Source organism: Manacus candei, unplaced genomic scaffold (assembly GCF_025592945.1).
Source record: "Manacus candei isolate 608988 ecotype Guabito, Panama unplaced genomic scaffold, ASM2559294v1 h1tg000062l, whole genome shotgun sequence".
NCBI lineage: Eukaryota > Metazoa > Chordata > Aves > Passeriformes > Pipridae > Manacus > Manacus candei.
In genome coordinates, this window is record NW_026138110.1 from 1,587,760 (window position 1) to 1,605,323 (window position 17,564).

At 41.1% G+C, this 17,564-nt stretch overlaps 1 protein-coding gene across 15 annotated transcripts in view; it reads left to right on the forward strand.

Moving 5' to 3' along the window:
- The window catches only part of LOC127478752 (bifunctional heparan sulfate N-deacetylase/N-sulfotransferase 3), a 256,760-nt gene that overhangs the window by 132,128 nt on the left and 107,068 nt on the right, over positions 1-17,564 (forward strand). The window lies entirely within an intron of this gene.

Here is a 17,564-nt window from a genome sequence, read left to right on the forward strand (position 1 = left end):
CAAATAGTTTGAAGTTATGATTACTGGTTATATTTCACTTTGCTTTTACTAACAACCAGTTCCATCTGCTGCCATGCTTCTCTTCTGCCCCAGCTTTCCTGAGCTCCTCCATGTCCTCCTAGACATGTTTGTTTTCTGCATTATATAATATCACCCCATTTATGTCCTGCCTGTTTTCCAGATGGCTGTTAAATATATTAAAAGCTTTTATTCTATGGCCAATATAAAACCTTATGACTCTCTTTAAACATACATGGTTTATGACTTATTTCCACTGTGTTTTTTCCTGTTCTGGGCTAGAGCTGTGCATCTTGTCCATGCTGCCAGGGATTTCTGAGTGCATTTTGTCATGCTGACTTTGACTTATTAATACAAGGCTGTACAGTTTTTGGCATTCCTTCTCTTTCTACCTAATGTGCTTAAAGTTACTGGAAACACTAAATTTGATACTCATATTTCAGTGAGGAAATAAGAGCAATAGGCCCCTGTGAGAGGTCCTTCATTCCTGCAGGTGATTCCATTCTTGTTCCAAAGGAGCCTGGTTTTCCTTATACATAAGGAGAGAATGTATGATGTTTGAGCTTAGGGGGCCAGGCTGTCCTTCACAAACCACAACAAAGGAGAAGCAGAGACCCTTCCCACTGTCTCCATGCACACCTGGAAGCCCTGGATGAGCAGAAGGATGTGCTGGGCAGCCTCAGGGAAGCTGCCTGGCACTGTAGTGCTCCCAGGTCCAGCCCCAGCTGCTGGACTGAAGGAGAGATGTGTGGCTCTGTGTCTCAAGGAGAAGACCCAGCACAGTGCAGACCTGTGTTTGCTTCAGAAGTATCCCACACATAAAGCATAACCTTGCATCAATATGTGTATCCTTGCTCTCCCCCCTCCTCTTGCTCACTAATAGTTTTCCCTAAGATTCTTGAACAACAGAGCAGATGGAAACCTTATTTAAATTTAGAAACCGTGAATACCACATGCTGAGCTCAATGGAGCAATTCAAGTAAGTTTCCCTTAAATGAATATTTTTTTTTATGCTGGATTCCAGTTAGAATTTTTAAAATAGCATAAATGTGATATAAAGCATTTGAAGGTACCTGTATTCCTTACCATGGAAGGCCTCACTTGGACACAAGTGTGAAAATGTTTCCTAAACAGACCAAACTTCACAGCCAGTCCCCGTAAAGGACATTAACACTCCATTATTTATTAGAGCCATTATAAAAGAAAGTCCTGCACCGTCCCTAAAGAGAGAAAATCTGTCATGGTTCCCAGGAAAGAGAAGCAAGGATTATCCTTGAAAGCAGTCAAAGGAGAGAATAGTTTTTACCAACTTGTCAGTGGAGTTGCCATGGGCACCAGCCAGGAGCCGAGGTTTAAATGTCAGATTTCCCTTCCATTACTGGTTTTTTTTCTTTTGCTTTTGCTTTATTTTTGCATTCATTCCATTATTCTCTCTTTTTTCCCCTTTTTATAAGAATTTATGTACCAGCTGTTTTCCTAACATCCAGTTTTGCTTCTTTTCATGCCTAGCCTTGGACATCATAGCAATCCCAGCTAAAGAAATATGTTTGGTTCTTCTGTTTTTAAGTAAGGAAATGTGTTCTTGGATACTCTTTTGAAAGTCATTAGCATATTAATATTTATCCACCAAAGAATAAAATATAAAGAGACTGAGGCAGTTGAGGAAGAAACAGCAGTGGAGAGTGGGGAGCAACTGCCTTCAGTGTTAGCACGCCTGGGTGTGGGAGACATGGTGCATTTCGTTATTTGCTAAAATATTACACAGAGAGGGATGGGGGGAAGGAAAAGAGCAGAAGGAAAAAGCTCACATCTGTGGTAATGTCTCTGCAGGGGGAGAAAAAGGCAAATCCTGCCATTTGTGGAAGGTATTCATGTGTTGCCGGCTGGCTAAACTGCACGTCAATTGAATTAATGTATCCGTTAAATCAAGATAAAAGCTCCGAAGCAGCAGTTTAGAAAACACTTTTTTCTTTTCTGTTCTTTTTTTTTTTTTTTTTTTCCCTTTTCCTTAATTCCTCTAAGCCGGCACAGGACATCTGGGTTGGTTTTGTTTTGTATGCTGGGTTTTGTTTTGCCTTGTGTGTCTTCGCTGTCAAAACCCCCAAACAAACCCAGCTGCCTCAAAAAAAAAACAAATCCATTTGTGTTCTGCTTCCTCGTTAATAGCGTTAGCGTGGAAATGAACACATCCCGGCTGGGAAGTGAGCAACTCGGGAGTGGGAGGGAAGTTCACACCTCCTTCGGAGCTATTGTTCCCCGCTGTCTGGCTGCGGGCTCTGCAGGGCCACGCGGTGCAAGTACAGCCCTTGGCACAGGGGAAGGCAAGAGCTGCAAAAAGAAAACAGAATTTTTACAAGAACCAACCAATGCTGGCATCGACTGGGGGCCTGGAACCTCCATTTGGCCACTAGGTTTGTTCTGGAGAACAAAGATGGGATTGTAGCTCTAGCAAATGTTCAGATTTGGATCCTGGCTTTAGTCTCAGAGTTTTATGGCTGTGGAGAATGGGATAAATTAGTTTTTGTGGTTTTGAAACCCATTTCTGATCTGCCTTCCCATGATCCTGCCTTGCCTTTAAGGAGCTGAGCGTGTTTCCAAGTGCATTATTGACACATAATTATTGCAACCAGTCAATGTAACCAGTTACTTGATCTGGGTTTCCTCAGGGCCCACTTGCAGGGACCGAGAGCAATGTCACATATGCTGAGTGTTCCCACTTTGCCAGGTAAACCAGTCCTTGCTGTGGGATTTTAGTGGCTGATTTATGCTTTACCCTAAAGAACCACCGCAGCAGCCTTTGGGAGCACCAGGGAACAGAAATGCCCTGCTGCCTCTCAGCTGGTTGCTGAAGCCTGGGAAGTAGCTCCTGGAATCACAGTTACAAGTTTAGAAGCAGAAATGTCATCTCCTTCCTCCAAAGCTTTAGCATGCAGCTCTTATGGAGAGTTTACAAAAGTAGGAGTGGTATTTGGGGGACACATGTAAGTAGAATGGGACAGGGAATAAAAGACCACAAATTACAAAAAGGGAAAATAAGGATTAAGCATTAAGAAGTTCTTTCTGATAGCACAGGTTAGTTAGTCACTGAAATAGACTGTCCAAGGAAGCTGTTAAATGCTTATCATCAAAAGTTTAAAGAAAGAAATAGGAGGCAGTGACAGGAATGTCTTGGGTGTAATAGCTAGAGAAAAGTGCTAAATATAACCTTCCTGCCATGGGACAGTGGGAAGGACTGGGGCCCCTCTAGCCTGAGTTTCCATGAGGATCCAGTGTTTCGAAGAGCTGATGAGCAGTCTGGCTTGACAGCAGTGGCCTTTCTACCTTTATTTAGAATCAGAAATTATTCATGACCCTGATTCATGAAACCTCCACTCATCAGCAAGCCTAGGAGTCATGTTAAAAACAACTCAGGAACATTCACTAATTTGTTGGGAAAACTTTATTTTAAGATTTTATACAAACATGCATCACCATAGTAATTTAAAATCTTGTATGTAAAATTATGGCAACTCCTTTCCTGACATCTCGGAAACGTGTTTCAGAGCAGATATTCTGGATATGCTGGGGGTTTAGTACTAAGTCTTTACCCATTTACTGATTATTTTGTCAAAACATGGTGGGGAATGTATTTCTTTCAGGAAAAAAATTAATTTATCCTGCTCAGTAGGATAAGTGAATGATTGATTCTGGTATTTTATTTGAGGTCTAAATCTAAAGTAATCTTCGTCCCCCAGTGCAGTACAAATAGTCTTGCCTTTTAATACCTGTCCATTCAAAACAATCTGCTTTCATGACTCACTGAATAATATCTTAATTTCATTTCCATTTGAGTATAAGCTTACTCTGAAATAAAAAATATAAAAATACAAATCCAAAGGAAATACAAAGAGCTTTTTTACCCAGGACTTCCTGTTTCTTTACACATCAATTAAAATCAAACTCTGTGTCACTCACTGTTGCCATGCCAGTGAAATCCATGTGAGGTGCATTCTGCTGAGGCACCAGCCTTGCCATGGAGAGATTCCAGCCCTTCCAAGGGAGTTACACAAAGAAGGAGAAGAGTAAGTGGTTGTGACCACAACTTCTAAGATTTTGAAGTCAGAAACCTCATTTTTGTCTGTAACTGAAAGTATATTTCTTAGACTCTGCCTGTGGTTATATAAATTCAGGTGTGCTGTTCTCATTTGTAGTAAAAAAGTGTCGTTATTCTCTTTCTCTTCCTGCCCCACCACTGTCATCTTGGAAGGGCTTTGCTGTGGAGCAGATGGCAGTGCAGGTGGAGCCATACATTAGTTTAGCAACCCTGGCCTTGAGCCACGTGGGAGTGTAGAGCAGGAAATCAGATTGCCAGGTGGAAAACGAAACTTGATATGAACACAGACTAATATTTCCAAGATGAAGCTTATTAACAGCAGACAAACCCAAGAATTAATATCCTGATCCAGCACTTAACCTGAGTGGTGAAGTAATATGAAAACTAGAGATTTTCCCTGAAGCATCAGTGAAGGTGCACGTCTGGTACATGGAATTAATCTGAAACATTTATTGTGCATTGCCAGTTACATTTGAGAATTTGGGAAAATAACTGCTAAAATTGGCTTAAAATCAAAACCTGCATCAACAAGTCACCTTTCCAGAGTGTTACGTTTCCAGTGGCTGTCATTCACACTGTAGCAGCACTAGAAGCCCCACATAATATTGGGGCTCTGCAAAATGGGATTCCTGAACAGCTGTTAAGCAGAGGGGTTAATTTACAGTGGAATGCTTCTCACTGGAGGTGAATCTCGGACTCAGACCTAGGAAATAGCTGACTCTGTTCAGTGGGAGCTGCTACCCAAGTGCACATCAAAAATAGCCCAGAATACAGGGTAGCTGTTCCACAACAGGATGACTGACTGCAAAGTTCCTTGCCTAGCTAACAGATCCCAATATTCAGAGAGAAGCAGAAATAAGTAGGAGAGGGAACAATTCCACCCCTGTGCTCAGCCAGGGAGGAGGGGAAGGGAAGGAGGAAAGGCTGTCAGCCTTAGGTGCTTAACAGCTCTGTGTGATCCAGGAGGTACACACAACTAATTCCTTGGTAATGACTGAAGATGAGCTTCCAGAAAGCCAGGTACCAGGAAAAAGGGAGCAGGCTAAGTCATTCTAGCACACTAATGAGAAGAAATAGGAATTGTCCTAGGGCTCCATACATCTTGGCATCCCCTTTCCACCACAGATGTGAGCAGATGTTTGGGACGCACAAATACAGGACAATTCCTTAAAATCGTTTCAGCCCTTCCCTAATGGCTGCTTCCAAATCTGGCTAAAATGGTTGTGGTTTCTTTGTGCTTAGTAACACTTCAGTGTTTCTATGGACTTCTCTGGAGTCCCACTTAAACTTTAGCATTCACAATGTCCTTACTGCTCACACGGAAGAATTTCTGTTTGGCTGCAGAGCCCTTGATGCAAAAGGATTTGTGCCATTAACTAACAGCGAAAACACAAAGCACAATATCAGTCTCTGTCTGAGAATGAGAAGCCACCTGAAAATGTAGCCCCAAGCTCTTTGATAGGGTCTGTGTGTTAACATCCAGGATCCTCAGTATTTTAAATGTGCTTTATCACATTGGATTCGAAATTTATCATCTCTGCCCATTGGAGAATGGTGTCATCATGCTCTAGTTAAAACCTTTGTGCATGTGATATATAAATGACCAGAAAATTCAACAGACTTCATGTGGCAACAGCTGCCCTTGTTATGATGCCAGTGTTACCAATATGAAAAGCAGAGAAATGAGAGTGAAGAAGAAAATCTAAATTAATGGGGGAAGGGGGGCAAGTGGAACCACTGCAAGATTTGTCTTTCTGAAAACTGCCTGATTGCTTTTCAGTTCTATCCTCTTTTTTTTCCTGTTGACAAGCAAAGCTTGGGAATAATAAGTGCTGCATGAATTAAATCCATCACACTTGGCTGACTGGATACCATGTACTGGATCTTCAAACCAATTTGGTTCTATCAGTGTGCCACTATTGATTTCAGTGCTTTGACAGAAAATAGCAGAGAGACAAATGAAGGGAGGGGGAGTCTTACAAACATTTTTTGTGATACTTAAGCTCTAGCCAGTAGCTGATGCAATGCCAGATTTCCTCTGTCTCAGGTACCACTGAGCCTGGTTCCATACAGCTCAGTCAGTAATGTTAAATATGTCTCTGTTGATGCTGCACACTGTTCTTTTGTGTCTCTTTAAGAAAGGATTATTGACAGCAGAACAGGAGGGTAGTTATTCTTGTCCACCTACACCATGTCTGTTCCAGAGCATCACCAGCTCCCCCTTCCCAGTACAGCCATGCTCTCTCAGACATCCCAGTCCTGGACTCGGAGGAGGATGGAAATTGTGCCATTGAAAAGGAAATCAGCAAAGATGGTCTTTCACCAGTTGCTGTTTATGTCACTCTGTTTTTAATTGTCAGACAAGTACTAGCTTTGTAAAGTTCTAAAAAAGCATGTTATTTTCTTTCCCTCTTCTCTTTTTTTCTGACATTTGTCTCTTCCATTTTACTTTGTGTAAGAAAGATCAAATCCTGTCCCCAGCTGGACCCAGGAAAAGAACTGGGACCAAAATTCTGGCTTGTACAAGGAGTAGTGGGGATTCCTGATGGAGCACTGGGGGGCTAATTGTTTTTTTTGCTGCTGAGATGCATAATGAAGTAGCAAATGTTGAATATTCCATGGAGTGCACTGAGATTGCTCCTGGTGAGGCTGGTAAGGGAGTGGGAGGGTTCAGCTGAAGTTTTGCTGTTTGTTTTGTGCCACACTCAGGTATGACACACAACCTTTCTGCCTTGTCATGCATCTCTTCCCATTACCAATCCTCTGGGGCAGGACTGTTTCTCCTGTGCTTCTCTAGGACTTGGAATAAAGCTTTCCTGAGGGATCTGCAGAAGGCACTGTAATTCAAATCATCAGTGCTGAGAAGGGAGTTGTGTAGGAATGGCTGTGCCAGGCAGGTGCACTAAATGGAGCTCAGCACCTCCTGCGTGCAGGCAGGAGAATGGAGAGGTTTCATTCCATGCTGCAGTCTCCTCTCAGCTCTCTAGACTTCCTTTTGATTTCTTCCTTTTGATTTCTTCATTTTGATTATGATCAAAGCATAACATACAGTTATAGGATTTCTCTGTGCATAACTGAAATCCAGTTGGGTTATTCCTTGTTAATGTCTGTAACATATTTTACCTGAATGTTTGAGATTATTTTGGATAAACTCTGCATTTTGTAAAGGGTAAATACATGGGAATGTGTGCAGCAGTCACTGTTTCCCAAAACATGTGACGTTTTTTACAGATGGCTCTGTTAGGGAGAAATGTTAAGCCTTAAGATTTTCTCTCTCCTGAGGGAAAAAAACTTAAAATATCTTTCTACTGTCCAAAGCACTACACGGCCTGAAAAATAGACAACAATAATTAATTGTTCCACTTAACATACTTTAATAATCAAGTACAGATCTGATTACTAAACCTTTCACTTTTTGAAGTGGAAGTTCCTTATTAACATAGGAGTCTGCTCTAAAAACTCGTTTCTGTAGTATCAATTTACAGTAATTGCTCACAACTTCTGAGTAATGTCTTGTAGAAGAGCATCGCAGACCTCCTGAGCAGGTACAGTTTAATTTAGCTGTGGTGGCTGTTCAGGAATGCACAGTGATGAAGTGTGGAAAGGAGTTCAAGTCCCTTCCTTTTATATGATACAGAAAATGTTTCATTGCCATATAAAAGGCTCATTTCAGGGCTGTTGTTTCAGCTCCTTTACAACACGCCTGTGGCACAAGGGCAGGTTTGGGCTCCTTGGAGACAGTTTGTTTCCCCCTTAGTAATTGCTGACACCACACAGCAAAAGTGTCCCTGCCAAGTACTCTTAGGGATCAGACTTAATTCCCAAATCCTTTCTAGGGTAGCAGCTTCCAAGCTGTGTGGTGGCTCTTGGAGGTGGTGAGCTAATGAGACCGTGTGTGACAGGAATTCTTCCTCCTCCATCAGACCTATCCCATACAGTCAGAGTCAGATTCTCAGTCTGTCTAGGAGGCTCTTTGGAAAGGTGGGATCTCTTTTTCAGCCCAGCACTGCAAGACAGCCTAGACAGCTTGTGAGTAAAAGGTTAAGAATTAAGAAAGGCAATAAAAGCTGCGGTAAAATGTGGAAAAGTTTAAAAATACTTTCCCACATGGCTTCTACTTTAAAATTGTCTGTGTACTTAGTTTTAGGATTTCGGGGTGTGCTTCATTGACAAAAGTACTTTTTTCTTTTAAACATTCTCCGACTTGAGACAATTTCATTTCAGGCCAGGTAACAGTTGCCTTTTGTTTGAGGAGTTATGGACCCCTGTGTCATAACAACTTGATGCACACTAACTTAATATTTTCAATATGGATCTCCTTTTATTTTAATATTGTCTTTAAAAAAATGGGGATTTCTTCAGCCTCTACCAGTTATTGTGGTGGCTGCCTTAGGTTGGAGGCATTTACCTTCGCTGAATTAAGAAAGTGCTTCCACCTTCAAGAGCAAAGTGACAGAAAGGAGCTCTCAGCATCTCTGGTTGCAGTAAAGAAAACAAGCAAATAGAAACAAAGACAGTTCCACTTACAGAACAACTGTTCCTAAGACGTGAATAAAACTGTTTGAATTTCCAGTAATGTATATATAACATATTCCTGTCATCTGCAGCATATTGGTAGGAAACCTTAAACAGCAGACGTTCCGTGGGACTTCTACACTGAAGTCCAATCTATATAGGAGACAGAACTTATAATGAGACATAATGTAGTTGTGAGACAAGACTCAGAGGCAATTTCCTGCAAGAGAGTGTGAGATTTAATCACTTTGGGCTACTTCTGCAGCTACTGCTGAGGCACCTTAGTCACTCTGTCAGAGAGGGAGAGGCTTGTCAAGATTGTAAGCAAACGGAATTGCTGCCAGCCATTTACTCACAGACAACAGATGATTCTCACAGACCATTTGTTTTATTTCTGTGCATTTCGTCTTGTGCTTTGCTGTCTCTGTAAAATCCACGGCCTTTTATGTTAGGACAACAGGACATTAGCAATTATGGCTGTTAAATTGCTCCACACACAAGCAAAGCCCCCTCTCTGCCACGTTACTCATCAGCTCAGTTGGTTATTATCTCTATTGGTTCTAAAAGTTTTGATTCTAATGGCTTTAATTACCTCGGGGAAGTAATTCTGCAGTTCTTGGTTGATAAAAGTAGTTGTTCAGCTACTTGAAGTAGCCAGTCTTGTAAATATTAGGCCCAATTAGCATTCTTGCTGTCAGCCTCAGCCAACACTCTGTGCAGCAGCATGAAGGAAGAGCAATCCCTGGCAGATGATCAGCCAGGTAATTACTCAGGTGGTTCCTGGGCAGTCATTCCTAGTGTAAAGGCAGGGCATGGAATGTCTAACCAGCAGCCCTTGGACCATCCTGCCAACCTCCATGCTGTGCAGTGGCTGCCACTCCTCACCAACATTTATCCAGCCTTCCCCATCCTGTTGAGATTATTTGCAGCCCGCAGGCCCCATCTGATTTCTGGGTTGATTGCACAGATTGTAACTCAGGGCAGATTTGGCAGAGGGAGGTAAGGCAAGGAGAGACAGATGGGGGAGAATGTCATTGACCCAGTTGCCTTGTCTGAACTAGGTGGAAAATGATATCCTTGTCCCATCACTCTCCACATATCAAACAAATTTAGTATTCCTATATGAGGTCTGTGGCATGATTTCCACCACCCAGGGATGAGTGTTCCTGAGGCAAATGCCATTCCCTATAATCATTTGCAGCAAGCCTCCCTGTCACCACCTTTGATTTTCCTTCCCAGTGCCTCCAGCCAAGCATCTTCCCCAGCTCTAGAAGTGGGTAAGGAATGTAAAATGGTTTTATTGAAACCCCACAGGTATTATCAAGAGCATGACCATATTCCAGGTGATTAGCAACCTGCAGACCGCTTAGTCTTAGCCAGGGCCATGACATAAAGGAGAATAAAAAACGGAAAAATGTTAGTTTCCATGGCAGTGCATTGGGAATATCATCACCAGTTTCAGTGCAGACCATGTGGGAAGAGGAAAATATGGTCTAAAGGATTACGGCTAGAGAAAGGAGGGAGGGTGGGTGGCACGGAGACCCCATTTGCCAGAAAACATGAGACACCACATTTTCCTTTTAAAGCAATAATTTTCATGAGAAACTTCAGCTCTCAGAGATTTGTTCTCAGAGATGTAACTGTGCATTAAGGATGTGGGGGCAGCATTCAAATGCAGGAATCAAAGTTCTCAAAACAGAGGGAAATCGGTGGTGGCAAGGGGCTATTGAGTTGGCAGGGTATCCATATCTTATCAAGGTAGGGTTTTGTGATTGATTCTTTTTTTTCTTTCATTTTTAACAAAGGAAAGGAAATGCTATTACAATAATTCACACTCAGAAGTGTATTTTCCCCATTGCATTTAATGCAATTTCATTAAGTTAGCACAGTCCAAATTAAAATGTGAACAATATACTTGTTTAATATATCAAAAGCAAATTAAGTCTGGATTTGAAAAGGTGTTAAAGCTTTTCCTTTCATAAAATAAAATTAGTTCTAATTTGTCTCTGAAGTTTAAACTGAAATGAATTTATTGTTGAAATATAAACCAATAGCTTAATCCAAGCTTAATATAGTTAACAGTGAGGAAACTTCATAAGGTTCAAATGAATATTGTTATTATGCTTACAAGCTGAGGGAAAAATTAGCAGAGCACTGCTGAAATTACTAAAGCTACAGTGGGTAACCCCTTTGAAGTTTATGGCCATGGGAGAGGCCAGGAAAAGGGAAATAAATACACAGGAAATGTTCATCTTTTTAGTAAACTTACACAGATAAATTTTTCCAGGTGTTTCAAGTGGGACATGAATATTTTGAGGACATTATCTGAGGTCCAGTATGGGGTGTAAATACAGACTAGCACTGCAGCAATGTCTTATCTGAGGGTGACAAATTCTCTCTTCCAGTGTTTGCATTCTTCTGTTTCTATTCTTCATAGCGTGTAATGAATGAGTTTACCGAGCCTAATGTGCACACAATTGGCAAACACAGTATATAAGCATTTGTCTAAATGGCTGAAAACCAATTTTGAGTTTGGAAATGTGACTATTTGTTCAAGAAGGTAATTCAGTTTTAATGGAAAACCACCATACAGGCCGTCAAAACCAAATGACAAAATACAAAGGGAAACCATCAGACACCTAAACAAGCAGCCTGGTTTAGAAAATGCTGAAATGTGATCATTAGGTCACTCTGTTGGGCAGCTAATGCTGAATTTAATCCTAAATTTTAGGCATCTGGTTTTTTGAAAGGTTTGCTCTCTCAGCCTCAGTTTTTCTTTTGGTAAAGTTGGAGTAGAGATACTTCCTCTATTTCAGAGATGGTCACAGGATTGCTTCTTTTCACACTGCTTTGTATGTGGAAAGTCCTATAAAAGCATTATCTGAACATTCCAGAGAGCTCTAGTGTTATCCTATCACCCACTCACAGAGCCAGGTAATGGATAATTGGAGTCCTACTTACCTTCATTGGGGAAGAGATTTCTCATTTAACTCTATCCATAGAAAGATTAGTAGTCCATGTTGCTCCAGGAGAATAAAGTTGCACAGGACAGGAGAAGTGAATAATAGTGAGTGTAAAGCCATGGTTGTAAACCTGTAGATCTGTTGCAATGAAGAAGTTTCAGAGGATGAAATATCCTCTCTAACTTTTATGGTCATACTTGGAATTCAGTACCTGGAGACACATTACTCTGGGTCACGTGCAGCAGAGTAAAACAGCCCATTAATTGCATCAGAAGTTGACTTCCTATATTCACACCTGTCATGTGAAGACAGATGGAGACTCTCCTGTGAGAGCAGAGCCAGTGGAAAGGCAGCTGGAGCTCACCGTGCCTTCCATCACCTCTTTGGGTTAATAAGCACCACTCATTGTACCCCTCAAAGATTAGCCTTGGTTGGTTGGTTATAGCACTGGTGTGTTTGCTGGGTGCACACAAAGTTTTTTACCACATTAAACTTCTATTTCAATGCAATCCACTTTTTCTTTTCAACTTTGTAAAAATTTGGCCAAAGAGGAAAGCTGGAAATTATGTTTTGTTTTATGCATATGCCATGGTCACAGTCACGTGCACAGAGGTGAGGAGCTGTTAACTCCTTTGGTTGCCATGGCCCATGACACAACTGAACAGGTATTCCCACTGGGAATTTTCTGATGTTGCTATCAGCAGGTACTAGACCTAACTTTAAAAAAAATAGTGTTTTCTGAAGACCCAGAGATGGCTTATTCTCTACCTCTTTCAGGCAGAATTTTGTTGCAAGAGATTAATTAGTTCTGCAACTCTTGCTGCTTTCTTTGTCATCTTTTATCTGGGAAGCACATGGAAAAAGCCTTAGCCAGCTTCCAGACAAGGTTAGTGCTTTTCAGCTGTGCTGTGACAGAGCCTAAGAATGTTTTTTCCACAGCTGCACAATATTTCTAAACTATTCTCTGTATTTATCTGCAGTGACCTTCCAAAAGTAACCTGCCCTTATGGCTACAAAGCTTAATTACTGTAATCTTGCTTTAGGTATGCTTCCACAGGGGTGTCTGTGCTCTAGAGTAGCATTTATCAGCACACTCCTTCCTTGGAATACACTGATGTGGTGGGTTCCATAGGGTGCTGTCTGTCTGCAGTGTGTCAGGTAGACTGGAACTTGTCCTGTTAATTTTTAAAAGCTGTAACAGAGAGGCAATATTACATTGCAAGGCCACCCTTTTGCAGCACCTCCCTAAAAGTTCTCATTGTTTTGATACTTTCCATATTTCTCAGGTTTCCACTGTCCTTGCTGGAGCAACCAGTTCCCTGTTGCTGCAGCAATGTCAAAAAAGTGATATTCTTCTGGATATTTCTGTCTATTTTGAAATCACTGGAGGGAAACATTTCAGTTTATGTCCCCACAGACCCAGCTGGACTTCTCTAAAGACTTGGGTTTTTTTCCTTCCTCCTTTCCAGGTCTTTACTTTGCAGCCACTCCCCTGCATTGCTTACCAGTTTTAAAATAATCCTTGTCAGTCTCTGAAGTGCAACCAAACTATTTTTTCCGTGGCACAATAGCAAACCCTTAAATAACTGGTATATTGTTTGGTGATGAGAACAGAAAGCATTTACTTAGAGAACAGCTTGCCAAACCCAGCAATTTCTTCTACACTCAAGAGAAAAATAAAGCCTCTTGATTCTCCTAGCACAGATTTTAATGATTATTTGATATAAATACTTTCAAGAAGACTGTAGGAAAAACATTGCTTGTAATCATCTCATAATGGAAGAACATTGGTATGGGTCAGGCAATGTCAGGAAGGATGGGGATATATATATATATATATATATATATATATCAGTAGACTGCAGAGGTCAGCAAGGTAGAAAATACATACAGGATGTGGCCTGTTTAATAGCCATGGTTAGGGACAAGTAGTCAAATTTAGGCTTTACATTGCCATTGCCACAGGTGTCTGAGCCTTGCTAGGGAAAAATAAGCATGTTTTATCCACCAGGTACAAGTGTGAACCAGTTCCTGATTTCCAGACCTCCCAGGATTGAATTATACTGCTGTTTTTCAGTAGTAAACTTTTCAAATTTATGAACCAGGCAAGCTTAAACGACACTGTAAAAGAAATAAATGAGATATTTTTCCAATTAAACAAAATTACTTCTTTAAGTCATTGTTTTAAGAGATCTGTCATTGTATTGCAAGGATGGAGAGGAGGATGCTGCATCATAAAGAAATACTAAAAAAGCTGCAATTTGGAGAAGGGGAAAAAGAACATTAATAAAATTTGTAAGTGGTACTGAGATGACAGGTGCTATAAACACTACAGGAATAGAGACATAATAGAACAAAATAGTGCCTACTGAGACAAGGATATGCAGTGGAAAGGCAAAATGAGAATCAACTTGAAAAAAATGCAGGGAGGTGTCTCCTGGGGAAGTGACTCCTGAGCACACGTGTTCAATGAGCAGCAGAAAATGGGGAAATGGTAGTGATTAAAGAGACCCCGGGGTGAGGCTTGTCAGAGAATCAGCCAGCAGCAGCAGGATGATCTGGATAAAGGAAGGGGCAGTTTTAGGATACAGCACGTTCCCAGTGTGGTCTCTCCCTGGTCAGGGCACTGGTGCAGAGTTTTGGTGTTGGGGCTGACTGATGTCAGGAGCAGTTGATGCTGAGTTTCTGTGCTGCCTGGGAGGCCTTTTTCTGCTTTACTGCAGCCCTGAGTTTCACACCTGCTGGTTGATGAAAATAGAGATTAATTTCTCGTGATGTGACACACAACAACAACTTTCCTAATTACTATTTTCAATCAAATCGTCGTGATTTTCCTATGAGAAGAGGAATAATTAAGAAAAGTAGAGGCCTGAACTGCATTGCTTTTAAGTGTATTCAGTTAGTACTTCAGTCTGGGAGGAGAGCAATCATTTCTCTTTGTCTTCTGATGGAAAACTTCCTCCTTCCTCCTCACTTCACAATTTTTAGGAATAAAATTTTAGTGTTATAAACTAGAAATCGTCTCAATAGTAAAGAATTGCAATCACCAGTATTCTCATGCAAGACCAAGGTGACATGCACTGATTCACTATAAAGGGCTGAATGCACAAGCACCAGATCCATGCCTTTATACCAACAGACTCCCTGGTCTCCAGTGGGAAAGAAATCAGGTTACAAATGGAGTTAAAGAACCACTCAAATGTCATCCCAGCACTTTATTTTCAACCCCTCCAGTGCCTGGGGAATCCTGGGCCAAAGGCTGTTAAAATGCATTAGGTCAGGGGGGTACTTGAGCATGTGCCTAATGCTGAACATGAGTCCGTGTTGGACTCTGGGTGATGATCTGCTGCTCAGCCATGGAGTGATCACTTGTTAGCTTCACAAGGAGCATCCAGGGAAAAACAGGCATCAACAACCTGCCCAGATTAAAATCTGCCACCCCCAAAAATGTATTTCTTTTCCTCGACAAAAAGTTTGCAGTCTCTTTCAGAGGAAGTAAAAAGCAATTTAAATACCACCTGTGACTAGTGGTTTCTTAAGCTTACAAAGTGCAGAAAAAATGAGTATGTAAACATTTAATTTTTGCTTTCTTCTTCACCTGGGGCTGTCACAGCCCAAATGATACCAGGGAGCCTGTTCCATTGAGCTTGGCAAAGATGTTACTCATGAGGAAGTTCAAGGTCAGTGCTCAGAGTTCTGAGAGCTGCATGTCCTTATCTCTAACTTGTGCTCAGTTTTTATCCTGCAGTGAAGAAGAGCCTGTCTGCACCTCCAGTTTATGGTTTTTTCTTTGTTTGTTTCACACTGGGGTGAAAAAAGAGGCTCCAACCCAAATTTTAGTCCCAAGTATCTTGATCTAAATCTCTGCCACAATAAGTGGAGTCACTTTGGAAGGATATCTTTCCATGGTGTTGTCCCGTTAGGGATTTATGCTTCCCTGCCATTTGTGTCACTCATCCCACCACGTGTCCTGTGATGTCTGTCACTCCCAGAAGGAGAACAGCAGCTCCCTGTATATCCTGAGTGAGCAACATGACATTCAGTGGATTTTTAATTAGATAATGCAGTTGATGGAAGAGCTGTGAGCCACAGCTGATAAGTGAATGTAAAGTACAGCCCTTGCTCTTTTAATCCCGCCTGCTTATTTTACATGAGAACAGACTCTTTGGAAGTGCCATACTGGAAGCTCATTATACAAGAGGAATAAAATTGAGCTCCTTGTTTTTATGTTACTTTTGTTGGAGGCATATCCCATATAGGGATCTCCACTCTAAAGAAACCTTAATGTAAAAGAAAGAAACAATGGGATCAGTGACAAGCCTAATTGGCTTTTTCAGATGTTTAAAACATGAGGCCAGCACATTCATGCATGTGATACACATGAGAAGAGTTTCTGCTAGAGCTATGGGAAGGATCTTCTAATGGCACACTGAATATGTGTGGGTTTCCAGGGTTTGGTTTCAGGCTAAGACATGAAGTTATAGTAAACAGCCCCCAGTAGTTATTAATTCCAGTGGAACAAGGAGCATGATGCATCTGCAGTGGTGGTGGTGAGTTTTGCTCTAATCCACAGGAGAGGTGGATAACAGTGCAATGTTGTCCCTAATGAAATAATTTGTCTGGTACCCACTTGATTTCCCCAACAGCCTCTGCTCTATCTCTCTGTCAGCAGAGATTCTTACTTGAACCACCACATTTCTTTTTTCCTGCTGGTTTTTTGTATCCTGAGCACATTTCTGGAGCTTTGTTGTACCCTGATTGCTTTGTGTGTGCTGGTTTGCAGCTTACCTTGAGAAAGGTTTGTTTACTGTTGCAGAGTAGCCTCCAAATTTAAGCCACCACAGCCCTGACAAACATTAATTTCACTTGCCAGTGTTTACTTTTAATTTTTCTTGTTTTTCTGTATCAAGTTCCCTTAGTATAACAGTACTTGAGCAGTGGGGAGTTTGACATTTGCTCACTGGCACACAGAAATTCCAGTCAACTTCAGTGGATTTTAGATTTACAGTTGCCATAGGGAAGAATCAGATGCAGCAAAGGTTGTTCAAATTGTAAGCAAATCAGTTATTCCATAATATCCCACTCTTTATTCTCAAACACAGTTATTCTGACTGCAGTTTGGGTGCAGGAGCACAGCATTTGTGAAAATATGACTATGTGCTATTTGAAAACAGTGATTTGGAAGCAGACATATATATTCATTCTTTTATCCATCAGGATAGTTTAATTAGATTGAGGCGTACTTTTTAATGAGGTTCCTTGCCACGTAATTGGTTAACAGACCACATTGGTGAGTTTGTTTGATTAGTGGGGAAAAAAACTTCATTACTTAAACCAAGCTGTGTCCTGGGTGCTCCCTGAGCAGTGCCTGAAGTGCTGAGTTGGATCCAGCAATCCTGAGAAAGGTCACAAACCCGTTTGCAGAGCCCTGGTCTGAAGCCTGTTAGAAATTCTGCTCCACTCTGCTTTTATTGCACATTAGTTTTAATAGGATATTATTGGTTTGTGAATACCCTTTTCCCAGATGCTGCTACAATGTAGTTTTTATTGCACAGCAGCTTTAATGTGATTTTACTGCTTTATAAATACACTTTTCACCATTCTTGCCTTGCTACCATGGCTGTACCAATATGTTTGCACATTAACATTACTGCTGTCTTAAAATCAAGGTTAAAGCAATCACAGTAAGGCTTTGCAGAAGGAAGGATAATTGAAAATGCACCTAGCAGGATGCTCTTGATATTCTATAAACAAACAAAGCAGAATCTTTATTCATTATTTATCACTTGTTCTTTGTGACATTTCTTTACAAGATGTATCTTCTTCCTTTCACAGAGCTGAGCCAAAACATATGTCAGGCCAGATGCATACATTTACCTCTCTTCCTTTTCTCCCACTCTGAATCACAATCAATTTGATTTTCCCCAAAGTATGTTTTCCTTATGAATTTATCATATTTGCAGAGTGTACCACAC